This window comes from Schistocerca gregaria, chromosome 8 (assembly GCF_023897955.1).
Source record: "Schistocerca gregaria isolate iqSchGreg1 chromosome 8, iqSchGreg1.2, whole genome shotgun sequence".
NCBI classification, from domain to species: Eukaryota; Metazoa; Arthropoda; class Insecta; order Orthoptera; family Acrididae; genus Schistocerca; species Schistocerca gregaria.
The window spans coordinates 171,093,489-171,113,486 of NC_064927.1; the positions used below are offsets into that span (position 1 = coordinate 171,093,489).

The following is a 19,998-nucleotide window of genomic DNA, read 5'->3' on the forward strand; positions in this document are numbered from 1 at the left end:
ATGTACAAATGCGGTATATGTACGTAGGACACATAGATCAGGAGATAGACGTTTTGTACATGGGAAGTGGATACTTAAAAAAAAACCGAGATATGGGTTTACTGGTGTAAGATAAACTATTCTCTTCGGTATGGTGCGGACAGGACGGACGAGATTTCCAAATTCATCGTGCACATCCCTGTAGCGATTAAACAGCAAAGTTGAGGAGCAAGGTAGCGTGGCTCCAGCAGGGCAGGCAACAGGCAGCCCCCGGCGACGCTCCCAGGCGCCCCCTGCCTCCCCCTCCCCCTACCCCTCCCCCCTCCACCGCGTCCCGCGACCGCTGTACCCCTCGACGCGGCGCCCACCTGTACGCAGCGCGCGCACACCGACGCCTCAGCCTCCCCCCTTCCCCTACAAGTTGATAAAACAGGCGTCGCGACGCGCGCCCGGCCAGTCTCGGCAGCGGCGTCGCAGCGGCAGCAGCAGCACCAGAGTCAGCCCTCCGCGACAGGCGCACCGCACGTCACCCGTCGGCGAGTTTCCACTGTGACGCGAGGGCGGCGTCCATACCTGCCGTTGACTCGGTCAGCGCAGCGCGCGGCAGTCAGCTCCACTGTGCTGTTGCCACCCAACAGAGTGTTCACATTCGAGACATTGTCTGCTGTAAAAGAACTGTGTTTTTCACGAAGTTACGGAATTCGTTACACTACACAACTCCACCCTCGGTCACCGCCTTACCAATAATCCATTCACACGTGTGAAGTCCCCGTCACATATTCTTCCATCTGCCGCCACAAAGAGCAGCTCTATTAATAAGTGTAAACAATAGAAACATTCTTAATTCGAACTTTTCCTGGATATGGAATTAATCACATAAGTAACCACTGAACACCTGAGGTCGAGTACCTCTTCAAGTGTGCTAACGCGTATCCAATGAACATTTCATTTTATTTCTGTGGCTAAAGAAGTATATTTCCTCAAAATTGGACCAGTCTCACCCAAAAAAGTGATCGTTTCTGAACGATGTCTTATACTCCCGAATGTGGTGAATACCAGTGGTAAAGCAGTCGCTAGCAACACCGTGAGAATAGTTGGTTGGGAGTTGGCTGAATTTGTTCCATACGCAGCTCTGAACATCACAGCAGGAAATTCTACTTCATTTTAACTCGGACCTTTGCAATCCGATTATCATTTACTTTAGCTATTTTCAAATAAACAGACTGTGCAGCGTTAACTACTGGTGTATAGTGGCCTTAGTTTGAAAACTGCAGGTTACAAACTAGATTTTCTTTTGACTATTTATATCTGGATTACAGATTTTTTCGTACTGAGGCATGAACTGAAAACAATAATCCGAATTTCCTTCAGTCATTTGAGTCTCGACGTTAATTATATTTTGTGAAGGAAAGGAGTGAGTAGTAATTATTTTAAAACTAGTCAGTTTTGAGCAGTAGTATATGGTAGTAACTTGCTTTACACACGTTTCAGTTTTTATCTGGAGTGCAGTTTTAACTACGTTCTTTTTGTGTAGAGAGAATTTGTATACACGAAGAATTGATGGCATTAACCACACAAAGAGATCGTACAGTTGTCAGATATTTTTGTGACAGCCAGTCTGCCAGGTGGCTGGAACGGCATATGTGTGCGTATGTATGTTGCGTTGAATGATATGCCTGATCTGCAACATCAGGATTGCTATTAGACGAGAAACAAGAGGCAGACTGCGTGCTGTGACAGCACCTTCACTCGGCGCGTGGACGACTTCTTGCAGAACTGAGATCTTTAATGTGCTGACCGATGGACGGCAGCACATTCCAAAATTTGGAAGCTACACCAGTTCCGATGTCCTGAATCCCTCTGAGTGGACACGTCGCAATGACATTATTTCGATTGTACTGTAGCAGAAACAATAAAACGAGAAGTGGCGGAAAATACGGATGACTTGGAATTTTAATTCCTGTACTGAAGTTCCGCAAAATAGACTCGAGGAGGCAAACGCTCCGATGAAAATTTCGGTGTTTTGAAGCTGTCTGAGATATCGCTTAGCTGAAGACAGAAAAGGAGGGAAAGAGAGAGAGAGAGAGAGAGAAAGAGAGAGAGAGAGAGAGAGAGAGACCTATAAAGAGACCGAAAGCCGGATAAAACATACGAAATTACCGACTATGAAGAAGAGAGGCCATTTATTCGCGGAAGAGCGCTCCTAAGTGGAGTGTGGACGCATTCCCATCTGTAAGGACCCGACCGCCTCTGAAAGAAAACCACGTCAGTGGCGAGAAAGAGGCGACTGGCACTGACCACCGCTGTACACCTTCACCAGCTGTCTCTGGAGCGTCCTTTCCGGCACGCCGCGCTGCAGACACCCCTCCAGCCTACCGTCTGGTAAGTTGTCGCTAATGTTGCCTGCCTCTGCTCATTGTGTTATGGTTGTACGTCAGTGTTTCACAGCGAAAGCCAACGGCCTATTCCTGTTGCTCATTTCTCTGTCTCTCAGTTTCTTTATGCTTCTCATTTTCTACTGTGTGATGTTCTATATTTCTATATTGGGTTGCTTCCGACACGCTCGTCGAGCAAGGCTTCATGTTCTTGGTACCAGAAGCACCTGTCGCCGAGCTGCGTTCAGGACTGTGATCAGATTTCATGTGAAGGACTTTAACGAAGTCTCTAATGTTTCATTTCGTCATTGTGCGTTCAACAGCCTCTGCAAACCTCTGACAAACGACTAAGAAATCGGTACTGTAATTTTGGCAAAAATGGACATATTCAGATTACATGAAAAAGGGTGTTGAATGAAAACCGCTACCAGTCACAATTGAAGGTATTTATTTACAGCACGACCGGTTTCAGGCTTTTGCCCATCTTCAGGTGCTTACATTCAGAAACATGTGACGTTCAATGATGGAGTTCACTGTTTAAATAAAAAGAGAATATGATAACTAATAAAACCGAGCGAACCAAATGCAAATGAGAAGTGGTTTATCCGAAAACTATTCCCGTACTTACATACAGATGGATTATCCATATTGTTGTCACGCTAATCTTGCAGTTTTTGGTCTTTTGTTCGTTCTTCTTCACATAAAACTTTTCAATTTCACTTATTGTTTTGATATTTGCACCACTATAAGCATGAACTCTTTGATTTACAGACGCTACTTTCATTTTTACACTTTTATAAGCGTGAACTCGCGACATTGAACGTCTTTACATTTAGATACAGCTGTTTTGGTCAAAGAGCTTATATCTAAGAAGTGTAAAGACGTTACACTTACAGATCCAGAAAACGTATTACAAATTACGAAATATAGGTACAAATATGTTACACATACAGAAACAGAAAGGTATTACAAATTATGAATTATAGGCACAAATATGTCACATAGAAATAAACAGCTATTACAAATTATGAAATTGAGAACTGTTGTATGATTGTGGGACTACACTGACATTTATAATATACAAAATGGTTGTAGGTAAATGATGTTGGGTTCAAAAAGTTTTTAGAGTGAATATAAGCTGATCTGTTTTCAATGTGAATTACTGTAGAGCTGTTACAAATTCAGTGGTCATGAGAAAGGAATTAGTTTCTGTTTTGAAATATTTCATGAAAGATGTTTAGGAATGATTTGTTGGCAAGGTCGACTTGTTCATTTAGAATGAGGTGTGGTGAGTTTGAGCTGTAGATGTAAATTTCAAGTTCTTCAAGGAGGTTCATTTTCTTTCCTTTGCTGACATCTACAGCTCAAACTCGCTCGGTTTTATTAGTTATCATATTCTCTTTTTATTTAAACAGTGAACTCCATCATTGAACGTCACATGTTTCTGAATGTAAGCACCTGAAGATGGGCAAAAGCCTGAAACCGGTCGTGCTGTAAATAAATACCTTCAATTGTGACTGGTAGCGGTTTTCATTCAACACCCTGAAAGGAACAGTCACGCAGTTCATCTGCATCCATTATGGATAAAATTCAATTACATGAAAAAGTTCGAAGTTTGACTGTAATTATTTAGGCACGCAAAAGCAGCCGGCATTCTAGAGCATGATTCAGATGCTCCTGCCGATGTCGTTTAACGGATATCTGGCCTTAAGATACCGCGCGTGAGGTTTTCATATTCCCTCGCTCAATACACGCAAATTATTAGTTCTACAGCAAAGAACAGCAGGATTTTTTTTTTTTTTTTTTTTTTTTTTTTTTTTTTTTTTTTTTTTTTTTTTTGGAAATTTAATGCAGTTACATTTTGTGCTGGGATATGTTTTCGTTAGAGGCTGTAGCTTTCAAGTTATTAAAGAAAAATGCACAAAAGTGATCTTGAAACGCACCTCCACTCCAACGCTCAGCCCACACTGGTCACAAGTTCTAGTATGTTGTTGATGGTACTGCCTCCTACCAGTGCACAAAAATGTGCGACTGCACGAATTGTTTCTCACAATCGAACATTTTTGGTGTTAATTGACTGGCATGACTAAGTCACCGGATTGGTCGAGCACTGATAAATTGTAAAACTGATGTTTATTTGATTTTACCGAATAATTTTGTGAATTTTAAGAGCACAAAATAAACAATTGCATCGTTGTACTCGTATTCTCGAGGCTTTCGACTGCGAAACTACATTGTTTGTGAGGGTTAACTTCGGATCGAAGTTTCAACGTAATTACTTTTAGCGCGACGTTTAAATAGTTGTTTTTCTTTCATTACCCTCACCAACACGTCTAAATTAATAATGGCAACGAAGTAGCCAACTATGCTGTTGGTGTAATAGCCCAATCAATGGAAAACAAACAGGCGAATATCGGGAACAGTGCAAGCGGTAGAAAATTTTTGTACATTGGTAGGAGGGCGTGGCACGGACAATATATTAGCAACCCTGGCCGATGAGGGATGCATCTGGGGGTGGAGATGCGTTTGAAGGTCTCTTTTGTACGTTTCCCCCGAATAAATTGAAAATAATGGCTTTCAGCGACAAAATATCCCAGTGCAAAATTTAACTGCCTTATGCACATAGTAAGCGAGAGAATATGGAAACATAGCGCGTCGTTTGCAGAGGCCAGATATAACGTTTTGAGTTGCATAAAACCATATCGGTGGGGGCAGCTGAATCACCAATTATTACTTCAGAAGGAGGGTAATGAATAAAAATGTGTATACCTACTTTAAATTTGTTAATTTGTAACGTTAAATATAACTATTCTTCTGCTACCTGTTTGACTTTATTGTATGGAATACTTTTCTTGCTATGCATGTGCATAATTCAGTGACAGAGATCGTCGTTATTAAGCGGAAAGGTTGGTGACAGAAGATCGTGTAGTATTATATTCCTGTGAAAGAAATGACTTGCATAATAGCAGTAATAATGATCGGACTTCTTTGAAAACATGGTCTGTGGGCTCGACTTATAAATCGTGAAAACATCTGGGGCGCGCAATCGTTGCGGCACCAAACCAACGACTTCCAACGTATGTAACAGGCTGAAAAATATACGAAGGGATGGAATATTAATAAAAAACACTAACAAATTCATATTTCTTAATGGTAACATATTTCACATAGAATTAACTATTATTTCGCAGAGAAATTACGTAGCTTCTCGCTTGGAGGTTCGAAGAAGATGAAGAAAGAAGGCTACTCTCTCCTTCACCTTTTTATAAAACAATCAAGAAGAAAATAACTTGCAGCTGACTAAATAATTATCCCGCTGACTTTAGCTAGATGTAAGAGTTGGCTACAGTACGTGCAACGTTAGCGATTTAATAATTTTCTTACCTTCCCGACGTGTGAAAACCCTTTCTATGTCGACTGGATTACAGTTGACAGTCTATATTTGCCTTTATAGCGCTTACGTTTTTTTACCGTGCACCCGGTGTGTTTATGTCTGCCACGTCTCTTGTTTCATCATTACCGTTGAAGCGTTTTTCGCTGTAAACATCCTCAATATCGTCAGGTTGAAACTCGATTAATGTGTCCATTGCTTTTGTAGCTCTCGGCTGTGGGTCAGGAAAATCAGTGCGAAACATATAGTGCCTTCCTTTGCTATAGTGGTTTAATAGTCACGATGGGAAACATCGTTGGCTATAAACAATATCACTCAACAGGAAAAGAATGGAAGGTGTTACCACTTCCGGTATTTGCCTTAGACCCAATAAACATTTTGGTCGGAACAGATGGATTGCAAATATTTTTAATGTATTTTTTGGACAATATTGTCCATTTTCTCAGACGAAAGTAAGAACAAATGTGTGTGTGTTGGAAGATTATGTGTTCTTCTCATTGTGCCGATCATTCAATCTAAGATCAGCATTATCCAGTCTAATGCAGCCTTTGTGGTGCTGTCTGCAAAAATGTTTGTAACAAGACTTCTTCCTGTGTGTATACTGGGTAGAAGGAAAATTTGACAAGACACATTTACGGGAAATATTTTCGAATATAATCGATCAAATGGTGTGATATGATGCACAGAAATGATGTGCCTATGCGATGCTTATGTTTGGACTCGAGCTTCAATCTTCCCACGGAAAGCATGACTTCAGTAACGGGGAAAAGAATACTGGGCTAGACAAAAAGGAGGTGGATATAGTTGATGTTCTCTACTTTTACGGAAAAAGGAGGAATACTTGAGACTGAAATGGAGAGAAGAAATACGGACGGTGGATAGAAGGCATGTGGCAATGCAATTAGTAGGAAAGGAACAGTGGCCGCTAAAAGACAAGATCAGTCTCTAAGAGTGCAATAATAATATCTGTGGTAGCAGTGAGTAATTGCACTTGGTTTTGCAACACCTGCTGTGATAGCTACATAATGAATGGGATGCCACATATTGTAGCATGCAGACTAGAGTTACGAAATAAAAACAAATATGTTTACATTGGGATCGAATCACCCACCTCCAACATTGTACATTATGCCATACCCTATATAGCGCTGCTGCAACTTACTACATGATATTTTTTTGGTACATATGATTACAATGTTGCCGAATTACTGTGGTTCATCGATCACTTTCTACCGAATATGTACATTGTTGAAATTTTCTTACAGATGCTTTTGTACTGATAGTGTGCTTGAAATACGGATCTGAAGTGCAAGTGTGCTAATTTGTTTTCATGCTGTGTAAGTGCGTTTATGCTGAAAAAGACAGCGCTTTCCAAGATACTCCACCCCACTCATCTTCATACTTTCCTTTCCATGCAAGTTGCTTGTCACTTTCTTCCCCTATTCACCAGGTTTTATTCCTCTCCTGCAAACTAAAATATGGATTCCATGTCAAAATCTTCTTTGGCAGTCTAGTTGAAATGGTTCAAATGGCTCTAAGCACTATGGGACTTAACGTCTGAGGTTATCAGTACTTAGAACTACTTAACCCTAACTAGACTAAAGACATCACACACACCCATGCCCGAGGCAGGATTCAAACCCGCGACCGTAGCAGCCACGTGGTTCTGGAGTGAATCGCATAGAACTGCTCGGCCACAGCTGCCGACTGGCAGTCCAGTCACACGATCAATTCATAGAAGTAGTAGCGTAGCAGCAAAATACGGCCGTATGTCTTCCATACTGCATATTTATATTTACCTTCAACGTATAGCCGTTAAATCGTATAAGACAAATGAATGAACAACATAAAGTAAACGAGAACACCCACTCTTACAAAATACTTAACGTGAAATCGCTACGAGTTATATTTTAAGTAAGAAATACACACGGCAACAAGACAGGTAGCGTTAATTGTATATAAACTGTCATTTCATGATCGGTCTCGTAAACTGACATACGGCCGGGAGAGCGGTGTGCTGACTACATGCCCCTCCATATCTGCATCCAGCGACGCTTATGGGCTGAGGTTGACACGGCGGCAGGTCGGTACCGTTCTGCCTTCATGGCCTGTCCGGGCAGAGTTTAGTTTAGTTTAAGTAACTCCTCTGATGGAATATTCTTATAAGTAGGATGTTCTGGTGACATATGTGCCTGAAGTACACAGTATTTTCGGTCACACCTACATGAATACTTATCGTGATAGCTACCACTGGATACATCCTGATTCCTGATATTCACCCCACAAAGGCTCAATAGTATTGAGGTATGGTGACTGTGGTACACAGGGGGGATGAGATAGTTCATCATCATGGCGCTCACAAAACCAGTACTGAATGATCCAAGCTGTGTGAACAGGTGACGTGTTGTAACACAGCATCACCACTGGGAACCAAGTATTGTACCATGGCGTGGACCTGACCAGCCACAATAGTCACGCAGCCCTTGGCAGTAATGCGACTTTGCAGAGTAACCTTGGGCCCATGGAATACCAAGATACGGCTGCCCAAATCATCACCGAACTTCCACCACGTTTCACTCTTCGGACACAATCTCTACCAGGACTTGGAAACAGTGTGAAACAGCACTCATCATGACTTTTTTTCCATTACACCACTGATGAGTGCTTTTGGTATTGCAGCTCGCCTTGCCAGTCCATGGTTAAGCAGCTCCCTTCGTGTTGCCCTTGCGCTGACTCGGTACGCAAGTGCGATATCCAGTTCTGCAGTGACTTTTGCAGCAGCCGTCCTCTTATATTTCGTCAGATCCCTGTTCACGCAAAACACATATTCGTCCATAATGTGTCTTAGCGGTTGATGTTTTTCGGCTTTCCCTGTGTGCCGTATAAATCTGAGATACAGCGCCCCTTGATACACCAAACGCTTAGGTTATCTTGGCTCCGGAAGCACCCACCATAAAGCAACAACAGTTGCAACGTATTGAGGAGATAGCACAGGTGTCATTTCTGGTCAAAAACAGCAGCGCAACCTGTAGGCTTGCTATCGTCTGTATTTACGTTCAACCACGCATTTGTCGTAGTGTTTCCGTATTTTTGTCCAACCACTATACGTAAGACTACGTTTCTCGACATTCAACAGTCTCTTGATATTTTATTCACCAACATTTTACCGTTTATGAAAGCTGCAACGTGTGTATGATACACACACACAGATACAACCACTCACATATATGGCAGAGTGAAATTGTCACCATAATTTGACGATATAGTTCCACTATTGGTTGCAGAATCTCGTCCCTGCACCGTAGAGCAGTTCGATTGCCCTCAGAGATCACGAGAGGTGTACGTTGGCCCGTTTAATGTCATTCCAGTAACATCATTCTATCACCATCATGTTACACGTGGAGGGACGCAGTGTTGGAGGCAATTTCTCCAAATACATTATCAGCAATTTTCAGGATAGAAACATAGTCAAGTCTTGTCCCTAACAGCACGCGACGCCTTAGGGGTCCATTCTGCACGAGATGCTGCCTGTCTGTCCATGGTGTTGTAGTGTACAACGCGGTGCTTGGTCGTCGCGAATGGATATTCACATCATGCAGTCATCTAAGTTTTATATGATACATGACGCGCTGTAGTCTCTTCGAAAGTCCAGTACAGTTCTGGAGCTCACAGTTCACTGCTCCTTTGACTCAAAAGTCACAGACATCTATCATCGCATCCACCTGTCGAAGGAGGACGGACTGTGCAGTGTAAGCGCTCAACATTAGCTGTCGATTAGAACCGATTACATGTCCGCATCACGTCACGTTGGCTACGGAGCACACACGTAGTGACTTCCCTGATTCACGAGCCTTCTGCACATAACGTGATGATGCGCACCCAATCATTGTCCAGACTGGCCTTCGTCATCAAGGTTATGCTCCATGTCACAATGCCAGGAGTGTGATGGAGTGGTTCGAGGAACAGAGTGGTGAGTCGCAATTGATGTGCTGCCACCCCCAACTCGCCAGATGTGGACCCGATTGAATGCAGCACCCTTGCCGGAATTGACGGGAATTAGGTGACTTGCGTCTTCAGATGTGGTGCCAACTCCTTCCAACGACTTACCAAGGTCTCATTGTTTTCATGCCATGACGCGTCGGCGCTGTTAGCATGTTTTGTTCGTCAGATAACGTACGTCAATTAGACTTTTTTCTTTTGTTACATTATGTGTGCTTTGTGCCTATCAAAGGAAATCAGTCACAAGTCACACGGATGTTAAGACGATGTCTTTGGTGGGTGTTTTGTCTAGAATGTAAATTAAATACTATATATTCGGGTATAAAAGCTATACACCATTTGACCCCTACCATCGCTACAGTTGAAGTGTCCTGAGCTGTATTGATTACTGTTTGGCTGTTAAGTTCATTGTTATTGGTACTGTTATGATGAAAGAGACCTGTGGGTGTCCTAAAGCTTTCGTCACATCTTGTACCTGGTCTCAACATATACACATTCCAAATCCACAACTTTTTTTTTGTTTAAATCTTCTAGTTGAAATATGAATGGAGATTAAAATAAAGTTATCCTCTTGAAAGGAGGTGGCCCTGTTTAATTCCTTACTCTTATCTGCAAGCACAAATACACGCTTAAATTCCATTATGATGTTATTTATTATTTCTAACTTAAATCAATGCCTTAACGTGGTACAAATTATTTGTGTTTGAGAATGGCATACAATTATTACAAAGAACATATGACTTGCAGAGACAAACAGTATACTGCTAGAGAAATCAAAATAGTTGTACCAAGTCGAATAGACAATAGACTATTTGATACTGCCACAGAAAAAGCGTACGACGATGATAAATTAAACATCAACTAATAATTGTTGTATGCACAGTATTTGCAAGAATTAATCTCCGCAAAACTGCACATGAAATTTCGCACTCCTTATATGGTTTAGGGTATCTTTTGGCCAAAATTTGCAGGTTTAAGTGAATAATTAAAATAATTTCCTTTAATTTATGGCAACACTGTGATTACTGTAATATTTATTTTGCTTGAAATGATCCTGTTGTGTGGAAAGCGATTGAGAGAAATACTGTGAAATACTGAACTAATTAAAGGATTGTGGGTAAAATTAGCTCGAAATGAAGATAACTGAAAACATTTCGAAATAGAGGGTGGTGGTTACATTTACAGAGGTACATTAATGCAGATAGAGGTTCAGTAGACTTTGCTGATTTTGCAGATACGAAGGCAGGGAACGGACGGAAACAAAAAACTAAACTAGGACAGCTACAGTGCGAGCAGAGAAAAACATATCGATTGAAGCCCTGTTTACAAAGCATTAACAGAGATCCAATTCCCTTTTTTCAGGCGGATTTTTCAGTCTCTTTTCTTTCTCCTCCTTACAACTTTTCTTTGGATGCCGCAAGCGTCTCTCAGAGTGCACGGTATTCCGTGGCGTCCTTTTCGAAAGATAACGAGACCACGGTGAAGCGGTTTCGTGCTTTAAAAAATTACTCCGCAACCGGCGGTCTGGGGGGAAGCGCAGACTGCGCCTGGAGATACTTTCTTTGCATTAATGCACCGTGAAACTCTCCCCTTGCAAACCGCGCGGGTACTCCTTCCTACATTTTATTGTGCCTTGGTAGTCACAGAGGTTCAACCACGATTTCTGGTGTCTTAGCTACAAACTTGTGAGTTACTGTTCTTACAATGGAAGGTAACGACTTACTTTTCAGAATTCGTACTTTCCGCTTAGCAGCTGTTTGTAATAGCTGTTCCATGTTCGGGAACCTAACGATGGCAATAAATTAGACTACCTGGAGACTTAGTTTATGCCAAGCTAATAGTAATAAGTATTGCGAACTTTCTAGCGAAGAAGAAGGAAAGAGCTAGTGGTATGCTCGATCGGTTGCAACGATGATGATCAAATAATAAGGTAGTCACAGTATCACACAAAACTACGTACATCCTAACCAAACGTCAACCATTTCTGACTAGATGTTCCAGGGTTAGAATTAACAACACCTCTATATTACGCAGAAAGTTCTGTACGTATTTAGGAGTCCACTTGAATAACAGGGATGAATTTTGTGTCTGCCTGTTCCGGTAAGTATAGCTAGTTACGTGCGTCCCTCTGCTCCATTTCTGAACTGTATATAGCACACTGTGGATATTATGCAACCAATTTAACATTATTTTAAGACAGTTTATGTTCACTGATGTAAAAATAGATGCTCCATACCCTAATTTATGCTCTTAGGAGTATTTGTTTACACTTTCTAAGATTGCCTATGTTCCAAGCTATGGCCATACCAAAATTTGTCGAAATCCGTAAAAACCAAAAAACAGGGCTAGACTCGAATGTAATAATATTAGCACGGAAATACGGAATAAGAATGTTGAGGACTGTATAAGAATTGTATTCATTACACTGAATTGTAACAATCAGAACATATGAATCAATGAAATTATTTTCACAAATATAATACAGTCCAAACATCAAAGAGTAAACATGCTTTTAAAAGCGTAAATGTGTTCCCCTATGGCCCAGTGATCCGATTTCGATTAAATAAGGCCATTTAGTTGCCCAAAACTACGATCAAGCTACCTGTGAAGATTCTATGAAAATGGTACAGCAGACTAGCAGATCTGAAGTTTAACATGTTCAAAGAGAGAGACGACATTTTCAGGCAAGGCTTTTAATTAAGATATCTTTTGTTCCGTGTTACAGTTTTGATGAAATAAAGCCTATTTGTTGCCCCAAGCTACGCTAACGTTACCTATGAAAACCCCATGAAAATTCAAGGAGTAGATTTGGAGCTTAGCCTCTTGAAACAGGCAGACAGACATTACTGTTGCAGATAAAACATTAAATAACTGTATCTTTTTCTTTCTTTTAATACGTTTTTGATGAAATAAAACCTGTAAAATTCTTCCACATACGCTCAAGCTACCTGTGAAAACCACGTAAAAATTCGTGTAGTGGTTTTGGAGATTAGTGTGTTTAAACAGACAAGCAAGTTGGTCTTAGATAAAACTTTAAATTACAGCATCCTATTTTTCCGTGATCTGATTTTGACAAAATAAAGGCTATACGTTGATCTAATCTACGCTCAGGTCACCTATGACAATCCCATGGAAATTAGTCTAGTAGGTTTAGAGATTAGCCTGTTCAAACTGAGGAACACGATCGTTACCAATGAAATTTTAATTACTAAATTAAATCCGTTGCGCGATTTTAATGAAATAAAGTGTGTACGTTCCCAAAAGCTACGCTCACTTTATCTGTGCAAAAACCGTGAAAATTCGCGCAATAGTTTGGAGATTAGTGTGTTCAAACAGACAAACAGATAGAGATGATAATTTTACAACTTTATTTTTATTGTATGGATTAAGCTGTCTACAGAAAAACTAGTGAATGTCATGCAAATGTTTGTGGGAGCTTATTGCAGTAATTGTAAACTGCATCTTACAGGCGCGTCACAACCGTACCTTCAGTAGTAAAGTTTGCTTCGTGGTCAGTGTATGAGCGCATTGGCAACGATTCGAGAGCTCCAGATCCATTCCTAGATACGAGCAGAGGAGCGTGTTCATCACTTCTGGGTCTTTTGGTACAACACATGTCGAAACCATACTGGTTCAAAAAATCGCTCTGAGCACTATGGGACTTAACTGCTGTGATCATCAGTCCCCTAGAACTTAGAACTACTTAAACCTAACTAACCTAAGGACATCACACACATCCATGCCCGAGGCAGGATTCAAACCTGCGACAGTAGCGATCGCGCGGTTCCAGACTTAATCGCTTAGAACCGCTCGACCACTCCGGACGGCGCTAACCCATACTGGTAATACTTGGGACATTCTGGTACGATATAGAGCAGCGTGCTACTGGTTGTCGAGGGAGACTCGAAGGAGTGAAAGTGATTACAGGGGTAAATATAAAGTACAAAATTCAAGTCCAGGACTGATAAGCAGATGGATGACAGCGTGTCTGGAACAATACAACTATTTTCCCAGGTGTTGAAGACAGACTACGTGCATGCATAGATGGCCCAACTAATGAAAAAGGTGAACTTCATTACTGGCTATGTTGCTTACCCCATCGAAGGGGCAACAACTATCTGTGATAGTGGAGAAATAGGGACGACTAAACATGCAGTGATTCATAGTAATTTACAGTGACCAGAGATGGGGAGCGGACTGAATGGATTGAACTTGAACAGAATAGCCAAACTTACTTATTATTGGGATGTCTGTCACATTTGCGTACAGTTTCTTGGTGGTAACTAGCTACGAACGTTAACGTTCATTTTCAAACCAATTTCTGAATTTAAAGTGTATTCCAGAGCATAACTGCACTAATACATTTACGAGAGAACTTCATAGGATATATCTGCGTAGTAAATGTGGTATGCCCGTAATACAGAAGTGCTACATTCAGGAGAGCAGGTCATAGAACAAACTAGTCTCGTAAAAGTACCGCCTCTGCATTATGGGCATACCACATTTAACATGCAGATCTGTTTTATTATGTTGTACTGTGAAAAACTGTACGCAGCTCTGACAAAAACGTGAGCAAATAATAAAAAGTCACATAACTTACAAAAAAAAAAAAAAAAGTCACACGAATCCAAATTGTAATGCGAAGTATCGAGTGTTCCCGAGATACATAGCGTTATTTTTCAGAACTTTAATAAACGTATAAACTTAGATGTAGCCAATTGTATGGTCAGACGTCCTGAGAAATTTCAAGACAAATGATTGGTATTGTAACTGAACAGGGTCAGAGGATCGTTTTGTGGCTGGTTTTTCTTTTAACTGACTCTTTTTTCTGTATTTATTTCTATTTTTTTTTATAAATATTGCTGCATAATTTAGCTATAAATTTTAATATTGTGTTCTCAATGAAAAACTGACATAAATATAGAATGTATAGATTCTAAGGACCTGGATTAGAATCGAAAGACGGTGAAGTCAGATGTACAGCAAAAAACCTTCGTTTATTTCTTCTTTTTCTTCTTCTTCACTTCAAGGAATGGGGCTACGGCCTGTTCCGTTACCACGGAAGCCAGCTTTTCCTTTATCTTCCTGCATTTCTCTTTGCTTAAGTCTATAGTCTAGTTTTGCTGCACCCGTTGTTTGAATTTGCTTCTTTCATTTCGCTATACGAGTTCTGTTCTTTCATTCCTTGTTTTAGAATTCTTTATTTGTTGCCTTAAATTACATCCGTTTTTTCCTTAAAAATTTAATTCCAGCTGACTGTATACTTGCTTGGTCTTTCTTAGTTATTGCCCACGCCTCTGTTCCGTAAGTGAGCGTAGGTGTTGTCATTGCTTTGCGGAAATTTGTCATTGCGTCTTTCCTAGATTTATTGGTTATTTTCTATGTATACCATTTGAAACTTGTTTAATTTGTTGGAGATGTCGTTAACATATTTCTAACTTATATTACATATAACAGCTGTAAATGAGATTCCTATTCAATAAATTTTACATTTAGCATTATTTTAAAAAGTACTGAATATTTTCATTTAAAAGCCATAACATTGGTTTAATTTTATGGTATTTTAAAGTTACAAAGTGTATCAATTACATCTAAGCGATGAGAGCAAATTTTAAGGCATCCTCTGTCTCTTGTAAAATTATTTGATCATCAGAAAGTAGTAAAGTATTTAAACTTGCGAACGTAATGTGATCACATTTTTGGTTTTGAGGTTGCTTTCCTGTAGGATTCTCTGTATCTAAATGTAAAAATGAGTAGGAAACTTCCCAAATTCTTGTTTAACTCCCAATTTTTCTATCTATTGTTAATGACTTGCTTACCATGTAGTAAATTAATGTAATTTATTAAATTTATTTGAATACTACGTTACTCCAGTATTTCCTATGGATCTTCTCCGTTGACCCTATTGTAAGCCTTCTTATTACCAAAAACTAACGTAAAACAATTTTAATTACAGAATTGTGTGGGTAAATGTTCTTGCGTTTATGAATAAGTATTCTCTTCCTGTAGTATGTTTTCTGCTGTTGGTTTCGATTTTAATTGAATTGTTAATGCGTTTACTTGTGGGTGTAATTCAGTAGCGATACTTCTACAATTTTGAGAACTTTCTCCGTCGCCTTATATAATTCATATTACTGATTTCCCGCATCTCTATTTCTTTGTGCTGGATCAAATTTTTTCACTCGTCGAAAGATCCGCACCAAAAGAGAGCTGTGCATGAATGCTAAGTATGGACTACTGTATCAGCATACTCAAAGCAAGCTGATTGGTATAAAATACGGACTGCAGGCCGTGCCTTTGTTAAGTGATTTAAGCTGCTTCGCTACACCGAGAACTCAAGTTGGCAGTTGTTCTTAATTAGAATTCTGCAGTATTTAGTTCATCTTCTTTGGTGGTGCAGTTTTACGAAACTGTGACTCTGGTTTAGTCGCACTGCCATCGGATACATTGTCATTGCTATCTTGAAGTGAAGATATTGATGTCTTTTTGCCGCTGATGTACTTTACACGCGACAGTAACTTTTGGGTTTTCTGTCAGATTCCGAGACAAAGTTTCGTTGCGGAAAATATTAAAATCTTATGGAATTGACGTTCCTGCTAAATTTCGAACATCTGTAAAACTTCGCCAAACTTAGTGACTTCGCATTGTTTTAAATTTGGTATGCTTTTTCTTGAGTAAAGGTTTATATTTTGGAATACTGTTGGATGATAGCATCTATTTAGTTTCATGTCATCCCCTTTTGACTTGCGGCATTCTTGGTACTTTGTGCTTGTTGATTCTTACTTCTTTACCTACTCGTTCTTCAGACAAAGTGAAACATAGGCGAGAACTCGCATTTAGGTGAATAGCGTTGAAAATCCTCGTCTGTCCATCCAGCCTAAAGTTTTCAATGGCTTTCTTGAAGTCTTAAACTGTAGCCTTTCTTCAAACTCTTAAACTCAATTTTTTCCTTTGTACGTTAAGCACGTTTTCCTGCTGAGCGCAAATTATCTTACTTTTGTTTTTGTTTGTTACCACACATTCCATTTTGTCAAGCTCTTTACTCGGCTCCACTTGACTTCTGGCGACCAAAGCTGCATCGTAAACGAATGCTGTCTACATCTGCGTCTACATCTATACTTTGAAAACCATTATGAAGTGCGTGACCTAGTGTACTTTCTATAGCACCCGTTATTATGGCTTCTCCCCTTTCAGTTCACATATGGAGTGGGGAATAATAATCGTTTAAACGTCTCCGTGGACGGTGAAATTAATCTGACTTTACGATCCCTACCGGGATCACATGTAGGTGCTATATATGTCTAGGTTCATCATTTAAGGCTGTTTCTTTAAACTTCGAAAGCAGGATCTCTCAGAGTAGTTTGCGTCTATCTTAAAAGTCTCAAACTCCAGTTTTTGTGGCACAACTGTAACACACTTACATGAGTCTAACAAAGCTGTCGTTATAGGTGTTGATCTTCTCTGTGCGCTTTTAATATCCCCTGTTTGTTCCGTTTAGTACGGCTCCCACACACTTGACAGTATGGCGCACGAATGTTTTGTAAAGAGTCTCCTTTCTGCACTCCATCTGACGCCCGTTTTCTCTACGATCTACCGTAAGTGATCATTCCCTTTCATAATCCTACAAATTATGACACTCAAGTATTTATATTAGTTGATCGGTTCCAGCTGTATGGTGTAGTAACGAAATAGACGCCCAAGTGGCCTGGGTACTTCACAGATGGCGGTACGAGAGGGCGCGCGCGAATCCGTCGTGTATGTAAAATACGCCGTGAAGCGCATAATTTTACTTTTCTGAACATTTAAAGCAAATTTTCAACCTTTGCACTTCTCATCGTCTGAATATTTGTGTAACCCTTTTCGGACACTATTACGCTGATTTTCTGTGAGTGATAAACAAACCCTTCATTGAGATAATTATGTACGTCTCTCATAATCGCTGCAATACGTAAATTAAATATAGGAGGTGACAATTAACTACTCTGCCTTATATTTTTCGCCGGCCGTAGTGGCCGTGCGGTTCTAGGCGCTACAGTCTGGAGCTTAGCGACCGCTACAGTCGCAGGTTCGAATCCTGCCTCGGGCATGGATGTGTGTGATGTCCTTAAGTTAGTTATGTTTAATTAGTTCTAAGTTCTACGCGACTGATGACCTCAGAAGTGGCGTAGTGCTCAGAGCCATTTGAACCTTATATTTTTCCTTATTTTACCTCTAATTCTGCAGTACTGACTTCTTCACACAGTTAACAATGAGATTCTTTGCAGTAAAATATTAACATAAAATGTTTGACACATAGCTATTATTTTAGACTTGTTAATCATTCTCAGTAACCTCGAATTGCTGTGCGCTATCTGAAGTGACAGTCAATTGAAATCGGCTTGGTCAGTGAAACATTTTAGATGCGTATTTGACGGCAACAAGCTTCATTATTAACACAAATGTGCCCGCTAATGCCCTCAGCTAGTAACATGGCAAACGTCAACACCTATCAGGTTCGCATGCAGAGCATGGATTACCCCTCTTTCCCTGTAGTTGAGACCTCACAGCGTCAGAATGAAAAAAAAAAAAGATATTATTTCATCCGACATCATGAAATACATACTCAGAACCCAACCAATTCTATATGAATTTTCCCTGATATCCTCTCTTGTATTACTAAAATTTCTGTTTGAAGGCGTCGCTGCAGCATATATACATTCAGCACGACTCCGATGTGGGTGTATAGGCACCAAGGTGTAGGCAAAGAGTTATCGTGCTCTTCGAACGGAAACCCTTTGAATGAATATGTGGTACGATCTGTGTTACTAAACTGCTGACACGGTTCAAGTTCCATAGAGCAAAGTCGAAGTCGCAAGAAGCCTACCTAAGGCTTTCAGAGCCAACAAAAATGTGATTTTCATTGTTTAAAGTAACTGCTGACCGAACAAAAACTTTTGAATTGTTGTCATAATCTACACATTCAGAGGTATAATCTTACGTTAAAGGTTTAATACAGTAGTAAAGTGTAACAGTTATAAACTGTCTATGCGTCTTGTGGCAGCGTCACACAAAGCGCAAACAAGCGGACTGTATTGACCTAGTATTTGAGAATAGAGAGTCTAACGGCTTCCAACAAACTTTACACATAATGTCAAAGGTGAACAAAACTTTTTCTCGCTAACAGTTTCCACAAAATGATGGAATGAAAAAATGTTTATCACCTACTACATTTTCTCTGCCCATGCAGTAAAACTGAATAATCAGTCATGATGTTTTAATGGATTACTTCTTTCCTACCGACTCTACTTGCAACATATTTTGCAGACAATATTCGCACATGCCGCACAATGAGACTGCAGAGTTATATTAGTGTGCGATATATACACCAGGAGAAATGATGTGATGAACTTTGAGAAGCGTGATAAACCAGCTTTTTCTTAAATTGATCGCAACATACCCAGACTACACCGTCTGAGTGCACTTGGTGACTCCCAACTAAGTTTACACAAAAGTTCATACCTTTTCTAAGCTTCTTCTTGTTTAAATTTTTCACGTAAAATGTTTAACACTTTACGTCATCTGTGAAGTAATGAGAAGTTTGAAGGTGTTTAATACAGGTGCATCGGACTGTTTAAAGAATCGGAAGTTTATTGGTACAACATAAAGCGCTCTCCGCCGTGTAGTTCACACTTAGATGTATTATACTGGGTGAACCAATGAGGGTGTTACCAACTATTAAGGATGATGGAGAAGCCAAATGTATCAATTTGAGGTGTATGACTCTCGTGCCGAAACAACCGAGTGGAAAATTATGAGCGAAAATCGTCTGATACTTCCGGGAGTGGAATATATGTAGCGGTACCCTTTTTGCGAAGGGGAATTAAACTAAGAAAAAAATACCTAACGACTATGGGAGCTGCAAAGCATACCTTAAGAGTTATGAGCACTTGTTTATCTTCGATACTGTGCCACACAATATCTTCTACTCGACAACTGCACATATATCTTAAGGCATACATTTTAGAGCCCATATTTACCATTCTTTCTTTTCTTATTTTAGTCCATACTACCTCCCCCAAATGTATGAAAACCAAAGAGATTGCAGTAGAAGAGATGTGTTTCACAGTATCGAAGTTGAATAAGTGCTCATATCTGTTAAGCTATGCATTGTAGAACCCATGTTTATTAGACATTAGTTTCTTATATTTGTCTATACTAAGGCATCCAACAATTACCTACCCCACAATCTTAGCAACAACAAAGCCGATACATCCA

General features: G+C 40.1%; 1 long non-coding RNA gene across 1 annotated transcript in view; it reads left to right on the plus strand.

Annotated features, from left to right (window-relative positions):
• Window positions 1–440: 440 nt before the first annotated feature.
• The window catches only part of LOC126284741 (uncharacterized), a 587,812-nt gene continuing 568,254 nt past the window's right edge, over window positions 441–19,998 (plus strand). Inside the window, exon 1 of the long non-coding RNA XR_007551546.1 lies at window positions 441–2,361. This is a non-coding gene — a long non-coding RNA (uncharacterized LOC126284741). The remainder of the gene's footprint in view (window positions 2,362–19,998) is intronic.